The sequence below is a fragment of the Pseudophryne corroboree genome, chromosome 3, assembly GCF_028390025.1.
Source record: "Pseudophryne corroboree isolate aPseCor3 chromosome 3, aPseCor3.hap2, whole genome shotgun sequence".
Taxonomy (NCBI): domain Eukaryota; kingdom Metazoa; phylum Chordata; class Amphibia; order Anura; family Myobatrachidae; genus Pseudophryne; species Pseudophryne corroboree.
In genome coordinates, this window is record NC_086446.1 from 772,544,176 (window position 1) to 772,565,854 (window position 21,679).

Below are 21,679 nucleotides of genomic sequence, written 5' to 3' on the forward strand. Positions count from 1 at the left end.
AGTGATACAGGGATGGGGCAGGAGTCACCTGCGGGGCAGTGTGTGTGTTATACTCAGATATCAGAGTGCGGGGAAGTGATACAGGGATGGGGCAGGAGACACCTGTGGGGCAGTGTGTGTGTTATACTCAGATATCAGAGTGCAGGGAAGTGATACAGGGATGGGGCAGGAGATACCTGCGGGGCAGTGTGTGTGTTATACTCAGATATCAGAGTGCGGGGAAGTGATACAGGGATGGGGCAGGAGACACCTGCGGGGCAGTGTGTGTGTTATACTCAGATATCAGAGTGCGGGAAGTGATACAGGGATGGGGCAGGAGACACCTGCGGGGCAGTGTGTGTGTTATACTCAGATATCAGAGTGCGGGAAGTGATACAGGGATGGGGCAGGAGACACCTGCGGGGCAGTGTGTGTGTGTGTGTGTTATACTCAGATATCAGAGTGCAGGGAAGTGATACAGGGTTGGGGCAGGAGATACCTGCGGGGCAGTGTGTGTGTTATACTCAGATATCAGAGTGCAGGGAAGTGATACAGGGATGGGGCAGGAGATACCTGCGGAGCAGTGTGTGTGTTATACTCAGATATCAGAGTGCAGGGAAGTGATACAGGGATGGGGCAGGAGAAACCTGCAGGGCAGTGTGTGTGTTATACTCAGATATCAGAGTGCAGGGAAGTGATACAGGGATGGGGCAGGAGATACCTGCGGGGCAGTGTGTGTGTTATACTCAGATATCAGAGTGCAGGGAAGTGATACAGGGATGGGGCAGGAGATACCTGCGGGGCAGTGTGTGTGTTATACTCAGATATCAGAGTGCGGGGAAGTGATACAGGGATGGGGCAGGAGATACCTGGGGGGCAGTGTGTGTGTTATACTCAGATATCAGAGTGCGGGAAGTGATACAGGGATGGGGCAGGAGACACCTGCGGGGCAGTGTGTGTGTTATACTCAGATATCAGAGTGCAGGGAAGTGATACAGGGATGGGGCAGGAGATACCTGCGGGGCAGTGTGTGTGTTATACTCAGATATCACAGTGCAGGGAAGTGATACAGGGATGGGGCAGGAGACACCGGCGGGGCAGTGTGTGTGTTATACTCAGATATCAGAGTGCAGGGAAGTGATACAGGGATGGGGCAGGAGATACCTGCGGGGCAGTGTGTGTGTTATACTCAGATATCAGAGTGCGGGGAAGTGATACAGGGATGGGGCAGGAGATACCTGCGGGGCAGTGTGTGTGTGTTATACTCAGATATCAGAGTGCAGGGAAGTGATACAGGGATGGGGCAGGAGATACCTGCGGGGCAGTGTGTGTGTTATACTCAGATATCAGAGTGCAGGGAAGTGATACAGGGATGGGGCAGGAGATACCAGCGGGGCAGTGTGTGTGTGTGTTATACTCAGATATCAGAGTGCGGGGAAGTGATACAGGGATGGGGCAGGAGACACCTGCGGGGCAGTGTGTGTGTTATACTCAGATATCAGAGTGCGGGGAAGCGATACAGGGATGGGGCAGGAGATACCTGTGGGGCAGTGTGTGTGTGTTATACTCAGATATCAGAGTCCGGGAAGTGATACAGGGATGGGGCAGGAGACACCTGCGGGGCAGTGTGTGTGTTATACTCAGATATCAGAGTCCGGGAAGTGATACAGGGATGGGGCAGGAGATACCTGCGGGGCAGTGTGTGTGTTATACTCAGATATCAGAGTGCAGGGAAGTGATACAGGGATGGGGCAGGAGTCACCTGCGGGGCAGTGTGTGTGTTATACTCAGATATCAGAGTGCGGGGAAGTGATACAGGGATGGGGCAGGAGATACCTGCTGGGCAGTGTGTGTTATACTCAGATATCAGAGTGCGGGAAGTGATACAGGGATAGGGCAGGAGACACCTGCGGGGCAGTGTGTGTGTTATACTCAGATATCAGAGTGCAGGGAAGTGATACAGGGATGGGGCAGGAGATACCTGCGGGGCAGTGTGTGTGTTATACTCAGATATCAGAGTGCGGGGAAGTGATACAGGGATGGGGCAGGAGATACCTGCGGGGCAGTGTGTGTGTTATACTCAGATATCAGAGTGCAGGGAAGTGATACAGGGATGGGGCAGGAGACACCTGCGGGGCAGTGTGTGTGTGTTATACTCAGATATCAGAGTGCAGGGAAGTGATACAGGGATGGGGCAGGAGATACCTGCGGGGCAGTGTGTGTGTGTTATACTCAGATATCAGAGTGCGGGGAAGTGATACAGGGATGGGGCAGGAGACACCTGCGAGGCAGTGTGTGTGTTATACTCAGATATCAGAGTGCAGGGAAGTGATACAGGGATGGGGCAGGAGATACCTGCGGGGCAGTGTGTGTGTGTTATACTCAGATATCAGAGTGCAGGGAAGTGATACAGGGATGGGGCAGGAGATACCTGCGGGGCAGTGTGTGTGTTATACTCAGATATCAGAGTGCAGGGAAGTGATACAGGGATGGGGCAGGAGACACCTGCGGGGCAGTGTGTGTGTGTTATACTCAGATATCAGAGTGCAGGGAAGTGATACAGGGATGGGGCAGGAGATACCTGCGGGGCAGTGTGTGTGTTATACTCAGATATCAGAGTGCGGGGAAGTGATACAGGGATGGGGCAGGAGACACCTGCGGGGCAGTGTGTGTGTTATACTCAGATATCAGAGTGCGGGGAAGTGATACAGGGATGGGGCAGGAGATACCTGCGGGGCAGTGTGTGTGTTATACTCAGATATCAGAGTGCAGGGAAGTGATACAGGGATGGGGCAGGAGACACCTGCGGGGCAGTGTGTGTGTGTTATACTCAGATATCAGAGTGCAGGGAAGTGATACAGGGATGGGGCAGGAGATACCTGCGGGGCAGTGTGTGTGTTATACTCAGATATCAGAGTGCGGGGAAGTGATACAGGGATGGGGCAGGAGATACCTGCGGGGCAGTGTGTGTGTTATACTCAGATATCAGAGTGCAGGGAAGTGATACAGGGATGGGGCAGGCGATACCTGCGGGGCAGTATGTGTGTGTTATACTTGTAGAGTGACCTTTATTATAAGAAACGTATATATGTATGTATATATTTATAATTGGTAAATTATAGTGTGACATGTTAATGAATATATACCTTGCTGCATTGAAAAATATATAAAGGGGAGGCTGTAAGGTGGGGTGTATTATAGATATAATATTGCCTGTGTGAGGTAACAGAGACTGGAATGGCTCGTGGGACGGTGGACAACAGGCTCGAGGAAACTCCGGGGGGGAAGAGACGGTTACTAAGGAGGCTGGGGACCAGTATAAAGAGGCAGAGTAGTGCGACACAAAGGAAACGGTTGCAGCTACGAGCAGGAGGATGGATGGTGGAGCCGCTATTTGCAGTTCTGACACGATACGCACCTGAAAGCCGGGGAGAGTGATCTTGGATCCGACAGCAGAGAGAGTGATCCGGGAGCTGCGGGAACCGCCAGCGGAAAGAGTGACAGCCGGGCCGACAGCCTTGACTGAAGGGGGAGAGTGATCGTGGATCCGACAGCAGAGAGAGTGATCCGGGAGCCGCCAGCGGAGAGAGTGATCCGGGAGCCGCCAGCGGAGAGAGTGACAGCCGGGCCGACAGCCGTTTCTACGGAAACTGAAGGGCTGTGATCGGGTCAGTGTGAGGTACAGTAAACAGCCGGCAAAGGGGGCGGACATATCTAATGCCGTCAAGCATAAGAGGCGGCCAGTTACATGACGAGTACCCTGGTGGGAGGATCTACTTCAGAGACTGCCTACGAAGGTGTCTCCTCCCCCGGCCAATAAAATTAATTATTATCATAATAGCAATACAATAGGAAGCGGACAAGTATACTTCTCCATCGATGATCATCATAAACAATCATAATAGCTGTATTACCAGCCTCGCTAGTAAGTGAAACCCTATCTACTACATATTCCCGAACACTGGTAACTTAAACTCATACCCATCCCCTGCATAGACTGATCCTGCGGTATACTGCCCTAGGGTAAAAGATTACACCTAGATTGTGGAGATTGCTGTAATATACATAATCTAAATGAGAAATTTCATAAATGGTTCCAGGAAATAAACTAACTATACTTACCTTATAAGTTGCATGGACATCTGAAGAAAGTATAGCTACACTAAAAGAAAGAAGAACAGAGTATTAACATAAGGATAGGACGTTACATCTTTAGTATCTAAACGCTAGAGATATTGCAAAGAATAAACTACTGCATTGCTAAATGAAAATATATTAAATAATATACTACAGTAAAGGAGACACAAAATCCCACTAATGATTGGCAGCTGTTAAAGACAATTAGATATTGTCAGTAAGCCGACTTATCGGAATAGACTGAGATTCACTGTATTGGCGTTATTGGAACACAACTAGTTAATTAGCTGCGACAGTGGATTGATTATTGATACGAGCCTACTTCGGAAATCAACCAGTCGTTACCATAAAGGAAATTAATTGACTTCTCTAGTTGGAGATTATAACTCATCAATTAAATTCAGTGCACTGACAGCATATATTTGCAAATATATATCTCTCGGAGGTGAGGGACTATAGTGGGGAAAGTATAGTATGTGATTGTTAAGATTGTACACGTTGCATTATTGTTATATATATACTTATAGTTAAAGCTGGACAACATGTAATATTTTGCAATAATATATAATATTATTATTGTTCAAAGTAAACTTCATGATATTTACAAATCTAATGTGGTCAATTCATTACTGAGCTAAGTATCCGGTTAGAGTAACGAAGGTGCAGAGATCCAGTACTTCAAGTAAGTGAATTGAACGTTATGTTAAATTGTATATAATATTGAAAACACCCAGACTACATTTGAAAGACTCATTATACCAAATAATATAGGGGTTTCTCAGATTTTCCCCCTTCTGCCAATATTAGTGAGCAGATTAAAGGTCTGAGTGGAGGCACTAGATTTGAAGGACAAATACTTGAAATAAAATAAGGCCTACACTGGAGGCACTGCTGAGATCCTTAACCGTTTCAGGATCAACGAGATATCCACGATGGAGGTCATCAATGAAAACAGCATATACCAATGGTGTGTAGAACACAAGATTAATACACGATGCAGTCTGGGTATAGTAGGAGACCTTACTGGAGTTACTGATGATGAAGTGATTACAGAGGCACTGAAATTGTGCGGTGTGCGGGTCCCCTTATTGGTGGACAAGTGGAAGGGAACGATAGACGATATTAGAGCAGTATTAATCACAACACAGGATTACTTGGATCCTTCACTAATACCGATCAACATATTAGTAGGAGGAACGTCAGGTCGAAGGTGTCAGATAATATGGCCAAAAAGAACTGAAGAGAGAGACGGAGAGGCTACCGAAGCCGTAGATCCAAGCAAAGAGACAGATCCTCAAGGGAACGATGCAACTGGCACCGGTGATAATTCACAGCTCAAGACAACAGTAGGTGAATCTATTGAACCCCAGGTTGAAACCGTTATGGACAAAGTAGTGAGCCAATTTGAAAGGTGGCACTATGAAGGAGGCTATAGGAGATTACGAGTATTCTCTGGCGTGATACCTGTGCCGACTGGAGAAGAAGGTTACGATGCATGGCGTGAGGCTGCCATTCAACATTCAGAGGAATGGCGGTGCCCCGAATATATTAAGAAGCAGAGGATCGTTGAAAGTCTAAGGGGCCCCGCCATGGGGATAATACATGCTACTCGACGCAGCAACACTAATGCAACATTGAAGGATTACTTTAATGCGTTAGACTATTCATTTGGAACTATTGAAGACATTGGAGACATATTGGCCCGATTAAATAATACTTACCAAGAACCATCAGAACCACTCACTAATTTTATATACCGATTGGATAAAATATTGTATAAACTCCTGGATAAAGGAGGGATAGAGCAATCGGAAATGGATGAACGTCGATTAAAGCACTTATTGAGAGGGGCACTGACCTCAAGCCCAGTAGCTCAGAGACTTAGATGTAGTGGGGCTCGAGATCGTCCACCTACATTGAGTGAACTAATTAAAGATGTGAAATTAGAGGAGGTCCAAATTGACAATAGAGAAAAAAATATCAAGAGGGTGAAAGTGGTAGTACCAACTGTCGTATCCCCAATCCCTGATGTCACCTTGTCACATGATCGAATGTGTAAACTTTTAGAAGAACAAAATAAAAAGCTAGATCAACTGATAACAGTGCACAGCCGTATTCCGTCACCAGTGAACCGAGGGAGAGGGAGAGGAATGAATCGACGAGGGGATAATAGAGATCACATAATCTGCTACAGGTGTGGCCAGATGGGACATAGATCTTTTGAGTGCCCACAAATTGGAAATTATGGAAGAAACCCCAACAACGTTGGAAATCAGAATGTTAATCATCCGGAAAACCAGGAAGGGACGTTGATGACCCCCGCATCAACTCCCGAACCATAGTGGTGTGCGCAATGGGGAGTACTCAGTGGCCTATGATCATCCCAGATGGAATGATGGGAAAGGCCCCCATGGTACAAGCCATCATAAATGGTCATCCGTGTATGGTGCTGCTCGATAGTGGGTCACAGGTTTCGATAATTTTCGAAAGTTGGTATCGGCAATTTCTATCCGACCTCCACATCTCACCTATCGATGGATTAGCGATATGGGGACTTCGTGATCAAAAATATCCCTATTTAGGATATGTCGTGACCAACATTGAGTTCCATCCCCTATTAACCTCGGATACAGTAACCCCGTTACCTTTCATAGCACTGGTGTGTCCGGACCCCCCAGGGGATAGGGATGCTGTACCTGTTATAATTGGCACAAATTCAAATTTGTTTAAGACGTTATCAGACTGGTGTCTATCTCAATATAGATCCTTATATCATAAACCTGAGGAAGACTTATGCTCATCACAAAGAGATAAAGTCAACGACTTTGCAGACACATACCATATCCATAACACTAACCTCGTTGAAGGGAACTGTGAACCTTTTCTTACGAAATTGCAACTTTGTTTCAAGGACAGTGATCTATCGTTGCAAGAAAAAAAACGAATAATAGACGAACTATTGGTCAGAAGAGCTGTTTTTTCAATAGAAGAATGGGATCTAGGCACTGCCTTAGGAGTAGAACATAGGATTACTTTAAATGATCTCACCCCTTTCAGGGAACGGTCTCGGCGATTGGCTCCAGCAGACTTCGATGACGTGCGCCAACACTTGAAACAGCTACTTGAAAATCATGTGATAGCTGACTCAGAAAGCCCTTATGCCTCTCCGATTGTGGTAGCACGAAAAAAAAATGGTGACATCAGGTTATGCATAGATTACCGCACTTTGAACAGTAGAACTATTGCTGATCAATACACTGTCCCTAGAGTAGATGAAGCACTGGACTGCTTACAAGGTAGTAAATGGTTTTCAGTATTGGATATGAGGTGTGGTTACTACCAAATCCCGATGAAAGCGGAAGATAGGGCTAAGACTGCCTTCATCTGCCCTATTGGATTTTTCGAGTTCCTCAAGATGCCTCAGGGAGTAAAAGGGGCACCTGCCACGTTTCAACGCACAATGGAACAAACGGTAGGAGACATGTGCTACCGGGAAGTACTCGTTTATTTAGACGACATTATTGTTTTCGGAAGAACACTGGATGAACATAATGCACGATTGTTGAAAGTATTAGATCGGCTTCAACAAAAGGGGTTGAAATTGTCTATTGACAAATGTAAATTTTGTCAGACTACGGTCAAATACTTAGGACATATAGTCAATCGGGAAGGGATTGCTACGGACCCTGATAAAACGTAAGCTGTAATGCGGTGGCCCAGACCGAAGAATCTGAAGGATCTACGTTCATTTCTGGGGTTCTGTGGTTACTACCGGCGGTTTGTACCACAGTACTCCCGGATAGTTAGGCCCCTTACGGAATTGACTAAAGGTTATCCCCCGAGCCGAGGTAGTAGTCGGAACAAAAGCAATAGTACATCTAACCGTTTCTTTAAGCCTCAGGAGGAATTCGGGGATAGATGGACTGGAATATGTGAGGATGCATTTCTAAGGCTTAAATATTGTTTAACACATTCACCGGTGTTGGCTTACGCAGATCCAACCCAACCATATGAGTTACACATAGATGCATCATTTGACGGATTAGGAGGAGTATTATACCAGCGATCACAAGGAAGATTGAGACCTATTGCCTATATCAGCCGGGGATTATCAGAAAGTGAGAGAAAATATGCTGTGCACAAACTTGAGTTCCTCGCTTTGAAGTGGGCAGTAGTTGAAAAATTTCATGATTACCTGTACGGAACAAATTTTACCATCTATACAGATAATAACCCGTTGACGTATATAAATTCCACTGCCCGTCTGGACGCCACTGGACATCGTTGGTTGGCCGCATTGGCCAATTACTACTTCACGTTAAAATATAGACCTGGGATAAGTAATGTTGACGCGGATGCTTTATCCAGATTACCGAATCCTACTGTTAATAGTGTCGATGATGAATGGATAGAAGTCCCAGCACCAGCTATGCAAGGACTATGTCATCAGATGATCTGTCTAAGAGGAGAACCACAAGATATTGTCATTTCCCTGGGAGCATCTGATACAGCCTTACCTTTAATGTATTGTTGGATATCCCAGGCTGAGATGGGAGGACTGGAAGTATTATCCAAAGAACAACTACGGGCTGCTCAACTACGAGATACTAATATGGCAATGGCAATAGATTGTCTAAATAACCGGCATAGGAATACTGATGGAGTAGTATTATCTAATAAAACAAAAGTGTTGTTAAGACAGCGGAAAAGATTACTCTTTAAGAAAGGGGTCCTCTACAGAAAGACAGAGGATAAGACAGGAAAAATTCGTTGTCAACTGGTATTACCTGATGAGTATATTGCCATGGTGTTACAATCACTACATGACTGCCATGGCCATTTAGGATACGAGAAGACACGACTATTGATCGCCGAAAGGATATACTGGCCCTATATGAATAGGGATATTGAAGCCTACTGTCGAGATTGTCGGAATTGTATACTGAGAAAGTCGATACCAGTGCCGTCAGCCCGATTGATTAATCTGGACAGCTCAGGACCCTTAGAGCTAGTATGTATCGATTTCTTGTCACTGGAGGATCCTACTGGGAGAGACAGTCACATATTGGTAGCTACTGACCATTTCACCCGATACGCCCAAGCGTATGTCACTGTGGATCAAAAGGCTATAACAGTAGCTAAGACACTATGGGAGAAATTTTTCGTACATTACGGACTACCGGCTCGAATACACACTGATCAAGGGAGAGAGTTCGAAAGTAAATTGATCAAAGAGCTGTGCTTATGTTGTGGAATAAGGAAATCAAGAACATCACCCTATCACCCTCAGGGAGACCCACAACCCGAACGTTTTAATCGAACTCTTCTTGACATGTTGGGGACTCTGAATCCACGTGACAAAATTCAGTGGAAGAGACACGTTTGTAGACTTGTACATGCTTATAATTGTACAGTAAATGACTCTACCGGATATTCACCTTATGTATTGATGTTTGGACGAGAAGCTAGGCTACCTATTGATATTTGTCTTGGGACTAATGTTAGTGATATTAATTCTTGTATTCCAACCCACACACAGTATGTAAAACGATTGAGGAAAGATTTAAAAGACGCCTTTGATCTTGCTCACAAAGCTTCCAAGAAAAGAGGTGAGCAAAATAAACAGAGATTTGATAATAAGGTGATTGAACAGGTATTGCTGCCTGGAGACAGAGTACTGCTTCGACGTTTAGGAGCTCCTAGACGACAAAAATTAGCGAATCGTTGGAAGGAATCACCATATACTGTCATCAAACAACTACCTGGTATCCCGGTCTATCAATTAAAACCAGAAGAGCATGATGGTCCGATTGTTACTTATCATCGAAATCACCTATTACCCGTCGGCCAAAACATTCCTTTTGAAGATAATAGGGATATGGGTCAATCAGTGGTGGTGAAAGAGAACCATATCCCTAAGAGAGTAAAGAATCCCTCCAGTTCATATGAATACAGTGAAACCATACCAATCGAGCTGAGTGAAGAGGGAGCGGGGTACTTCTATTGTGAAGAGTGTCCTAGTACTAATAGAGAAATAGAAGGAAGAGATATTAACACAGGAAAAGAAACTCAAAGAAAAGGATCCTATGACAATGAAGGACTCACTTACGAGTGGGGAAGACCTATTGACGATATCCTTGTAGAGAATAGTAATGACCTTAGTTGGAATGAAATAACCGATGGGTCCATTGTCAGTGAGGATAATTACGGAAGGGAAACCACCCCTATGCCTCAAAGAGTTCGACCACTTCGGACACATAGGCCACCTTTAATACTAACTTATGATCGTCTGGGGATTCCTAGTGAAGAACCCAGAGCTGTTCACTCAACTACAATAATGCCATGGCCATACTTCGAGAATAATAGTAACTTATGGCAGGAGAGACCATTACTAGAGAGAGACCATTACTAGAGTGGTACCCAAGAGAGTATGAAAATTATGATGGTGACAGGTAGATATAAGAGAGATCAATACCTGCCACCAGGGGGAGGAGTGTAGAGTGACCTTTATTATAAGAAACGTATATATGTATGTATATATTTATAATTGGTAAATTATAGTGTGACATGTTAATGAATATATACCTTGCTGCATTGAAAAATATATAAAGGGGAGGCTGTAAGGTGGGGTGTATTATAGATATAATATTGCCTGTGTGAGGTAACAGAGACTGGAATGGCTCGTGGGACGGTGGACAACAGGCTCGAGGAAACTCCGGGGGGGAAGAGACGGTTACTAAGGAGGCTGGGGACCAGTATAAAGAGGCAGAGTAGTGCGACACAAAGGAAACGGTTGCAGCTACGAGCAGGAGGATGGATGGTGGAGCCGCTATTTGCAGTTCTGACACGATACGCACCTGAAAGCCGGGGAGAGTGATCTTGGATCCGACAGCAGAGAGAGTGATCCGGGAGCTGCGGGAACCGCCAGCGGAAAGAGTGACAGCCGGGCCGACAGCCTTGACTGAAGGGGGAGAGTGATCGTGGATCCGACAGCAGAGAGAGTGATCCGGGAGCCGCCAGCGGAGAGAGTGATCCGGGAGCCGCCAGCGGAGAGAGTGACAGCCGGGCCGACAGCCGTTTCTACGGAAACTGAAGGGCTGTGATCGGGTCAGTGTGAGGTACAGTAAACAGCCGGCAAAGGGGGCGGACATATCTAATGCCGTCAAGCATAAGAGGCGGCCAGTTACATGACGAGTACCCTGGTGGGAGGATCTACTTCAGAGACTGCCTACGAAGGTGTCTCCTCCCCCGGCCAATAAAATTAATTATTATCATAATAGCAATACAATAGGAAGCGGACAAGTATACTTCTCCATCGATGATCATCATAAACAATCATAATAGCTGTATTACCAGCCTCGCTAGTAAGTGAAACCCTATCTACTACATATTCCCGAACACTGGTAACTTAAACTCATACCCATCCCCTGCATAGACTGATCCTGCGGTATACTGCCCTAGGGTAAAAGATTACACCTAGATTGTGGAGATTGCTGTAATATACATAATCTAAATGAGAAATTTCATAAATGGTTCCAGGAAATAAACTAACTATACTTACCTTATAAGTTGCATGGACATCTGAAGAAAGTATAGCTACACTAAAAGAAAGAAGAACAGAGTATTAACATAAGGATAGGACGTTACATCTTTAGTATCTAAACGCTAGAGATATTGCAAAGAATAAACTACCGCATTGCTAAATGAAAATATATTAAATAATATACTACAGTAAAGGAGACACAAAATCCCACTAATGATTGGCAGCTGTTAAAGACAATTAGATATTGTCAGTAAGCCGACTTATCGGAATAGACTGAGATTCACTGTATTGGCGTTATTGGAACACAACTAGTTAATTAGCTGCGACAGTGGATTGATTATTGATACGAGCCTACTTCGGAAATCAACCAGTCGTTACCACAAAGGAAATTAATTGACTTCTCTAGTTGGAGATTATAACTCATCAATTAAATTCAGTGCACTGACAGCATATATTTGCAAATATATATCTCTCGGAGGTGAGGGACTATAGTGGGGAAAGTATAGTATGTGATTGTTAAGATTGTACACGTTGCATTATTGTTATATATATACTTATAGTTAAAGCTGGACAACATGTAATATTTTGCAATAATATATAATATTATTATTGTTCAAAGTAAACTTCATGATATTTACAAATCTAATGTGGTCAATTCATTACTGAGCTAAGTATCCGGTTAGAGTAACGAAGGTGCAGAGATCCAGTACTTCAAGTAAGTGAATTGAACGTTATGTTAAATTGTATATAATATTGAAAACACCCAGACTACATTTGAAAGACTCATTATACCAAATAATATAGGGGTTTCTCAGATTTTCCCCCTTCTGCCAATATTAGTGAGCAGATTAAAGGTCTGAGTGGAGGCACTAGATTTGAAGGACAAATACTTGAAATAAAATAAGGCCTACATACTCAGATATCAGAGTGCAGGGAAGTGATACAGGGATGGGGCAGGAGATACCTGCGGGGCAGTGTGTGTGTTATACTCAGATATCAGAGTGCAGGGAAGTGATACAGGGATGGGGCAGGAGATACCTGCGGGGCAGTGTGTGTGTTATACTCGGATATCAGAGTGCGGGGAAGTGATACAGGAATGGGGCAGGAGATACCTGCGGGGCAGTGTGTGTGTTATACTCAGATATCAGAGTGCAGGGAAGTGATACAGGGATGGGGCAGGAGATACCTGCGGGGCAGTGTGTGTGTTATACTCGGATATCAGAGTGCAGGGAAGTGATACAGGGATGGGGCAGGAGATACCTGCGGGGCAGTGTGTGTGTTATACTCAGATATCAGAGTGCAGGGAAGTGATACAGGGATGGGGCAGGAGATACCTGCGGGGCAGTGTGTGTGTGTGTGTGTGTTATACTCAGATATCAGAGTGCAGGGAAGTGATACAGGGATGGGGCAGGAGATACCTGCGGGGCAGTGTGTATGTTATACTCAGATATCAGAGTGCAGGGAAGTGATACAGGGATGGGGCAGGAGATACCTGCGGGGCAGTGTGTGTGTGTTATACTCAGATATCAGAGTACGGGGAAGTGATACAGGGATGGGGCAGGAGATACCTGCGGGGCAGTGTGTGTGTTATACTCAGATATCAGAGTGCGGGGAAGTGATACAGGGATGGGGCAGGAGATACCTGCGGGGCAGTGTGTGTGTTATACTCAGATATCAGAGTGCAGGGAAGTGATACAGGGATGGGGCAGGAGATACCTGCGGGGCAGTGTGTGTGTTATACTCAGATATCAGAGTGCGGGGAAGTGATACAGGGATGGGGCAGGAGATACCTGGGGGGCAGTGTGTGTGTTATACTCAGATATCAGAGTGCGGGAAGTGATACAGGGATGGGGCAGGAGATACCTGCGGGGCAGTGTGTGTGTTATACTCAGATATCAGAGTGCAGGGAAGTGATACAGGGATGGGGCAGGAGATACCTGCGGGGCAGTGTGTGTGTTATACTCAGATATCAGAGTGCGGGAAGTGATACAGGGATGGGGCAGGAGATACCTGCGGGGCAGTGTGTGTGTTATACTCAGATATCAGAGTGCAGGGAAGTGATACAGGGATGGGGCAGGAGATACCTGCGGGGCAGTGTGTGTGTTATACTCAGATATCAGAGTGCAGGGAAGTGATACAGGGATGGGGCAGGAGATACCTGCGGGGCAGTGTGTGTGTTATACTCAGATATCAGAGTACGGGAAGTGATACAGGGATGGGGCAGGAGATACCTGCGGGGCAGTGTGTGTGTTATACTCAGATATCAGAGTGCGGGGAAGTGATACAGGGATGGGGCAGGAGATACCTGCGGGGCAGTGTGTGTGTGTTATACTCAGATATCAGAGTGCGGGGAAGTGATACAGGGATGGGGCAGGAGATACCTGCGGGGCAGTGTGTGTGTTATACTCAGATATCAGAGTACGGGGAAGTGATACAGGGATGGGGCAGGAGATACCTGCGGGGCAGTGTGTGTGTTATACTCAGATATCAGAGTGCAGGGAAGTGATACAGGGATGGGGCAGGAGATACCTGCGGGGCAGTGTGTGTGTTATACTCAGATATCAGAGTGCGGGGAAGTGATACAGGGATGGGGCAGGAGATACCTGCGGGGCAGTGTGTGTGTTATACTCAGATATCAGAGTGCAGGGAAGTGATACAGGGATGGGGCAGGAGATACCTGCGGGGCAGTGTGTGTGTTATACTCAGATATCAGAGTGCAGGGAAGTGATACAGGGATGGGGCAGGATATACCTGCGGGGCAGTGTGTGTGTTATACTCAGATATCAGAGTGCAGGGAAGTGATACAGGGATGGGGCAGGAGTCACCTGCGGGGCAGTGTGTGTGTTATACTCAGATATCAGAGTGCAGGGAAGTGATACAGGGATGGGGCAGGAGTCACCTGCGGGGCAGTGTGTGTGTTATACTCAGATATCAGAGTGCGGGGAAGTGATACAGGGATGGGGCAGGAGACACCTGTGGGGCAGTGTGTGTGTTATACTCAGATATCAGAGTGCAGGGAAGTGATACAGGGATGGGGCAGGAGATACCTGCGGGGCAGTGTGTGTGTTATACTCAGATATCAGAGTGCGGGGAAGTGATACAGGGATGGGGCAGGAGACACCTGCGGGGCAGTGTGTGTGTTATACTCAGATATCAGAGTGCGGGAAGTGATACAGGGATGGGGCAGGAGACACCTGCGGGGCAGTGTGTGTGTTATACTCAGATATCAGAGTGCGGGAAGTGATACAGGGATGGGGCAGGAGACACCTGCGGGGCAGTGTGTGTGTGTGTGTGTGTTATACTCAGATATCAGAGTGCAGGGAAGTGATACAGGGTTGGGGCAGGAGATACCTGCGGGGCAGTGTGTGTGTTATACTCAGATATCAGAGTGCAGGGAAGTGATACAGGGATGGGGCAGGAGATACCTGCGGAGCAGTGTGTGTGTTATACTCAGATATCAGAGTGCAGGGAAGTGATACAGGGATGGGGCAGGAGAAACCTGCAGGGCAGTGTGTGTGTTATACTCAGATATCAGAGTGCAGGGAAGTGATACAGGGATGGGGCAGGAGATACCTGCGGGGCAGTGTGTGTGTTATACTCAGATATCAGAGTGCAGGGAAGTGATACAGGGATGGGGCAGGAGATACCTGCGGGGCAGTGTGTGTGTTATACTCAGATATCAGAGTGCGGGGAAGTGATACAGGGATGGGGCAGGAGATACCTGGGGGGCAGTGTGTGTGTTATACTCAGATATCAGAGTGCGGGAAGTGATACAGGGATGGGGCAGGAGACACCTGCGGGGCAGTGTGTGTGTTATACTCAGATATCAGAGTGCAGGGAAGTGATACAGGGATGGGGCAGGAGATACCTGCGGGGCAGTGTGTGTGTTATACTCAGATATCACAGTGCAGGGAAGTGATACAGGGATGGGGCAGGAGACACCGGCGGGGCAGTGTGTGTGTTATACTCAGATATCAGAGTGCAGGGAAGTGATACAGGGATGGGGCAGGAGATACCTGCGGGGCAGTGTGTGTGTGTTATACTCAGATATCAGAGTGCAGGGAAGTGATACAGGGATGGGGCAGGAGATACCTGCGGGGCAGTGTGTGTGTTATACTCAGATATCAGAGTGCAGGGAAGTGATACAGGGATGGGGCAGGAGATACCAGCGGGGCAGTGTGTGTGTGTGTTATACTCAGATATCAGAGTGCGGGGAAGTGATACAGGGATGGGGCAGGAGACACCTGCGGGGCAGTGTGTGTGTTATACTCAGATATCAGAGTGCGGGGAAGTGATACAGGGATGGGGCAGGAGATACCTGTGGGGCAGTGTGTGTGTGTTATACTCAGATATCAGAGTCCGGGAAGTGATACAGGGATGGGGCAGGAGACACCTGCGGGGCAGTGTGTGTGTTATACTCAGATATCAGAGTCCGGGAAGTGATACAGGGATGGGGCAGGAGATACCTGCGGGGCAGTGTGTGTGTTATACTCAGATATCAGAGTGCAGGGAAGTGATACAGGGATGGGGCAGGAGTCACCTGCGGGGCAGTGTGTGTGTTATACTCAGATATCAGAGTGCGGGGAAGTGATACAGGGATGGGGCAGGAGATACCTGCTGGGCAGTGTGTGTTATACTCAGATATCAGAGTGCGGGAAGTGATACAGGGATAGGGCAGGAGACACCTGCGGGGCAGTGTGTGTGTTATACTCAGATATCAGAGTGCAGGGAAGTGATACAGGGATGGGGCAGGAGATACCTGCGGGGCAGTGTGTGTGTTATACTCAGATATCAGAGTGCGGGGAAGTGATACAGGGATGGGGCAGGAGATACCTGCGGGGCAGTGTGTGTGTTATACTCAGATATCAGAGTGCAGGGAAGTGATACAGGGATGGGGCAGGAGACACCTGCGGGGCAGTGTGTGTGTGTTATACTCAGATATCAGAGTGCAGGGAAGTGATACAGGGATGGGGCAGGAGATACCTGCGGGGCAGTGTGTGTGTGTTATACTCAGATATCAGAGTGCGGGGAAGTGATACAGGGATGGGGCAGGAGACACCTGCGAGGCAGTGTGTGTGTTATACTCAGATATCAGAGTGCAGGGAAGTGATACAGGGATGGGGCAGGAGATACCTGCGGGGCAGTGTGTGTGTGTTATACTCAGATATCAGAGTGCAGGGAAGTGATACAGGGATGGGGCAGGAGATACCTGCGGGGCAGTGTGTGTGTTATACTCAGATATCAGAGTGCGGGGAAGTGATACAGGGATGGGGCAGGAGACACCTGCGGGGCAGTGTGTGTGTTATACTCAGATATCAGAGTGCGGGGAAGTGATACAGGGATGGGGCAGGAGATACCTGCGGGGCAGTGTGTGTGTTATACTCAGATATCAGAGTGCAGGGAAGTGATACAGGGATGGGGCAGGAGACACCTGCGGGGCAGTGTGTGTGTGTTATACTCAGATATCAGAGTGCAGGGAAGTGATACAGGGATGGGGCAGGAGATACCTGCGGGGCAGTGTGTGTGTTATACTCAGATATCAGAGTGCGGGGAAGTGATACAGGGATGGGGCAGGAGATACCTGCGGGGCAGTGTGTGTGTTATACTCAGATATCAGAGTGCAGGGAAGTGATACAGGGATGGGGCAGGCGATACCTGCGGGGCAGTATGTGTGTGTTATACTTGTAGAGTGACCTTTATTATAAGAAACGTATATATGTATGTATATATTTATAATTGGTAAATTATAGTGTGACATGTTAATGAATATATACCTTGCTGCATTGAAAAATATATAAAGGGGAGGCTGTAAGGTGGGGTGTATTATAGATATAATATTGCCTGTGTGAGGTAACAGAGACTGGAATGGCTCGTGGGACGGTGGACAACAGGCTCGAGGAAACTCCGGGGGGGAAGAGACGGTTACTAAGGAGGCTGGGGACCAGTATAAAGAGGCAGAGTAGTGCGACACAAAGGAAACGGTTGCAGCTACGAGCAGGAGGATGGATGGTGGAGCCGCTATTTGCAGTTCTGACACGATACGCACCTGAAAGCCGGGGAGAGTGATCTTGGATCCGACAGCAGAGAGAGTGATCCGGGAGCTGCGGGAACCGCCAGCGGAAAGAGTGACAGCCGGGCCGACAGCCTTGACTGAAGGGGGAGAGTGATCGTGGATCCGACAGCAGAGAGAGTGATCCGGGAGCCGCCAGCGGAGAGAGTGATCCGGGAGCCGCCAGCGGAGAGAGTGACAGCCGGGCCGACAGCCGTTTCTACGGAAACTGAAGGGCTGTGATCGGGTCAGTGTGAGGTACAGTAAACAGCCGGCAAAGGGGGCGGACATATCTAATGCCGTCAAGCATAAGAGGCGGCCAGTTACATGACGAGTACCCTGGTGGGAGGATCTACTTCAGAGACTGCCTACGAAGGTGTCTCCTCCCCCGGCCAATAAAATTAATTATTATCATAATAGCAATACAATAGGAAGCGGACAAGTATACTTCTCCATCGATGATCATCATAAACAATCATAATAGCTGTATTACCAGCCTCGCTAGTAAGTGAAACCCTATCTACTACATATTCCCGAACACTGGTAACTTAAACTCATACCCATCCCCTGCATAGACTGATCCTGCGGTATACTGCCCTAGGGTAAAAGATTACACCTAGATTGTGGAGATTGCTGTAATATACATAATCTAAATGAGAAATTTCATAAATGGTTCCAGGAAATAAACTAACTATACTTACCTTATAAGTTGCATGGACATCTGAAGAAAGTATAGCTACACTAAAAGAAAGAAGAACAGAGTATTAACATAAGGATAGGACGTTACATCTTTAGTATCTAAACGCTAGAGATATTGCAAAGAATAAACTACTGCATTGCTAAATGAAAATATATTAAATAATATACTACAGTAAAGGAGACACAAAATCCCACTAATGATTGGCAGCTGTTAAAGACAATTAGATATTGTCAGTAAGCCGACTTATCGGAATAGACTGAGATTCACTGTATTGGCGTTATTGGAACACAACTAGTTAATTAGCTGCGACAGTGGATTGATTATTGATACGAGCCTACTTCGGAAATCAACCAGTCGTTACCATAAAGGAAATTAATTGACTTCTCTAGTTGGAGATTATAACTCATCAATTAAATTCAGTGCACTGACAGCATATATTTGCAAATATATATCTCTCGGAGGTGAGGGACTATAGTGGGGAAAGTATAGTATGTGATTGTTAAGATTGTACACGTTGCATTATTGTTATATATATACTTATAGTTAAAGCTGGACAACATGTAATATTTTGCAATAATATATAATATTATTATTGTTCAAAGTAAACTTCATGATATTTACAAATCTAATGTGGTCAATTCATTACTGAGCTAAGTATCCGGTTAGAGTAACGAAGGTGCAGAGATCCAGTACTTCAAGTAAGTGAATTGAACGTTATGTTAAATTGTATATAATATTGAAAACACCCAGACTACATTTGAAAGACTCATTATACCAAATAATATAGGGGTTTCTCAGATTTTCCCCCTTCTGCCAATATTAGTGAGCAGATTAAAGGTCTGAGTGGAGGCACTAGATTTGAAGGACAAATACTTGAAATAAAATAAGGCCTACACTGGAGGCACTGCTGAGATCCTTAACCGTTTCAGGATCAACGAGATATCCACGATGGAGGTCATCAATGAAAACAGCATATACCAATGGTGTGTAGAACACAAGATTAATACACGATGCAGTCTGGGTATAGTAGGAGACCTTACTGGAGTTACTGATGATGAAGTGATTACAGAGGCACTGAAATTGTGCGGTGTGCGGGTCCCCTTATTGGTGGACAAGTGGAAGGGAACGATAGACGATATTAGAGCAGTATTAATCACAACACAGGATTACTTGGATCCTTCACTAATACCGATCAACATATTAGTAGGAGGAACGTCAGGTCGAAGGTGTCAGATAATATGGCCAAAAAGAACTGAAGAGAGAGACGGAGAGGCTACCGAAGCCGTAGATCCAAGCAAAGAGACAGATCCTCAAGGGAACGATGCAACTGGCACCGGTGATAATTCACAGCTCAAGACAACAGTAGGTGAATCTATTGAACCCCAGGTTGAAACCGTTATGGACAAAGTAGTGAGCCAATTTGAAAGGTGGCACTATGAAGGAGGCTATAGGAGATTACGAGTATTCTCTGGCGTGATACCTGTGCCGACTGGAGAAGAAGGTTACGATGCATGGCGTGAGGCTGCCATTCAACATTCAGAGGAATGGCGGTGCCCCGAATATATTAAGAAGCAGAGGATCGTTGAAAGTCTAAGGGGCCCCGCCATGGGGATAATACATGCTACTCGACGCAGCAACACTAATGCAACATTGAAGGATTACTTTAATGCGTTAGACTATTCATTTGGAACTATTGAAGACATTGGAGACATATTGGCCCGATTAAATAATACTTACCAAGAACCATCAGAACCACTCACTAATTTTATATACCGATTGGATAAAATATTGTATAAACTCCTGGATAAAGGAGGGATAGAGCAATCGGAAATGGATGAACGTCGATTAAAGCACTTATTGAGAGGGGCACTGACCTCAAGCCCAGTAGCTCAGAGACTTAGATGTAGTGGGGCTCGAGATCGTCCACCTACATTGAGTGAACTAATTAAAGATGTGAAATTAGAGGAGGTCCAAATTGACAATAGAGAAAAAAATATCAAGAGGGTGAAAGTGGTAGTACCAACTGTCGTATCCCCAATCCCTGATGTCACCTTGTCACATGATCGAATGTGTAAACTTTTAGAAGAACAAAATAAAAAGCTAGATCAACTGATAACAGTGCACAGCCGTATTCCGTCACCAGTGAACCGAGGGAGAGGGAGAGGAATGAATCGACGAGGGGATAATAGAGATCACATAATCTGCTACAGGTGTGGCCAGATGGGACATAGATCTTTTGAGTGCCCACAAATTGGAAATTATGGAAGAAACCCCAACAACGTTGGAAATCAGAATGTTAATCATCCGGAAAACCAGGAAGGGACGTTGATGACCCCCGCATCAACTCCCGAACCATAGTGGTGTGCGCAATGGGGAGTACTCAGTGGCCTATGATCATCCCAGATGGAATGATGGGAAAGGCCCCCATGGTACAAGCCATCATAAATGGTCATCCGTGTATGGTGCTGCTCGATAGTGGGTCACAGGTTTCGATAATTTTCGAAAGTTGGTATCGGCAATTTCTATCCGACCTCCACATCTCACCTATCGATGGATTAGCGATATGGGGACTTAGTGATCAAAAATATCCCTATTTAGGATATGTCGTGACCAACATTGAGTTCCATCCCCTATTAACCTCGGATACAGTAACCCCGTTACCTTTCATAGCACTGGTGTGTCCGGACCCCCCAGGGGATAGGGATGCTGTACCTGTTATAATTGGCACAAATTCAAATTTGTTTAAGACGTTATCAGACTGGTGTCTATCTCAATATAGATCCTTATATCATAAACCTGAGGAAGACTTATGCTCATCACAAAGAGATAAAGTCAACGACTTTGCAGACACATACCATATCCATAACACTAACCTCGTTGAAGGGAACTGTGAACCTTTTCTTACGAAATTGCAACTTTGTTTCAAGGACAGTGATCTATCGTTGCAAGAAAAAAAACGAATAATAGACGAACTATTGGTCAGAAGAGCTGTTTTTTCAATAGAAGAATGGGATCTAGGCACTGCCTTAGGAGTAGAACATAGGATTACTTTAAATGATCTCACCCCTTTCAGGGAACGGTCTCGGCGATTGGCTCCAGCAGACTTCGATGACGTGCGCCAACACTTGAAACAGCTACTTGAAAATCATGTGATAGCTGACTCAGAAAGCCCTTATGCCTCTCCGATTGTGGTAGCACGAAAAAAAAATGGTGACATCAGGTTATGCATAGATTACCGCACTTTGAACAGTAGAACTATTGCTGATCAATA

The 21,679-nt window shown here is 46.1% G+C and overlaps 1 long non-coding RNA gene across 1 annotated transcript in view; it reads right to left on the bottom strand.

Annotated features, from left to right (window-relative positions):
- LOC135058253 (uncharacterized) overlaps nucleotides 1–21,679 on the bottom strand; it is a 59,143-nt gene that overhangs the window by 17,562 nt on the left and 19,902 nt on the right. Inside the window, exon 3 of the long non-coding RNA XR_010244708.1 lies at nucleotides 4,102–4,141. This is a non-coding gene — a long non-coding RNA (uncharacterized LOC135058253). The remainder of the gene's footprint in view (nucleotides 1–4,101; nucleotides 4,142–21,679) is intronic.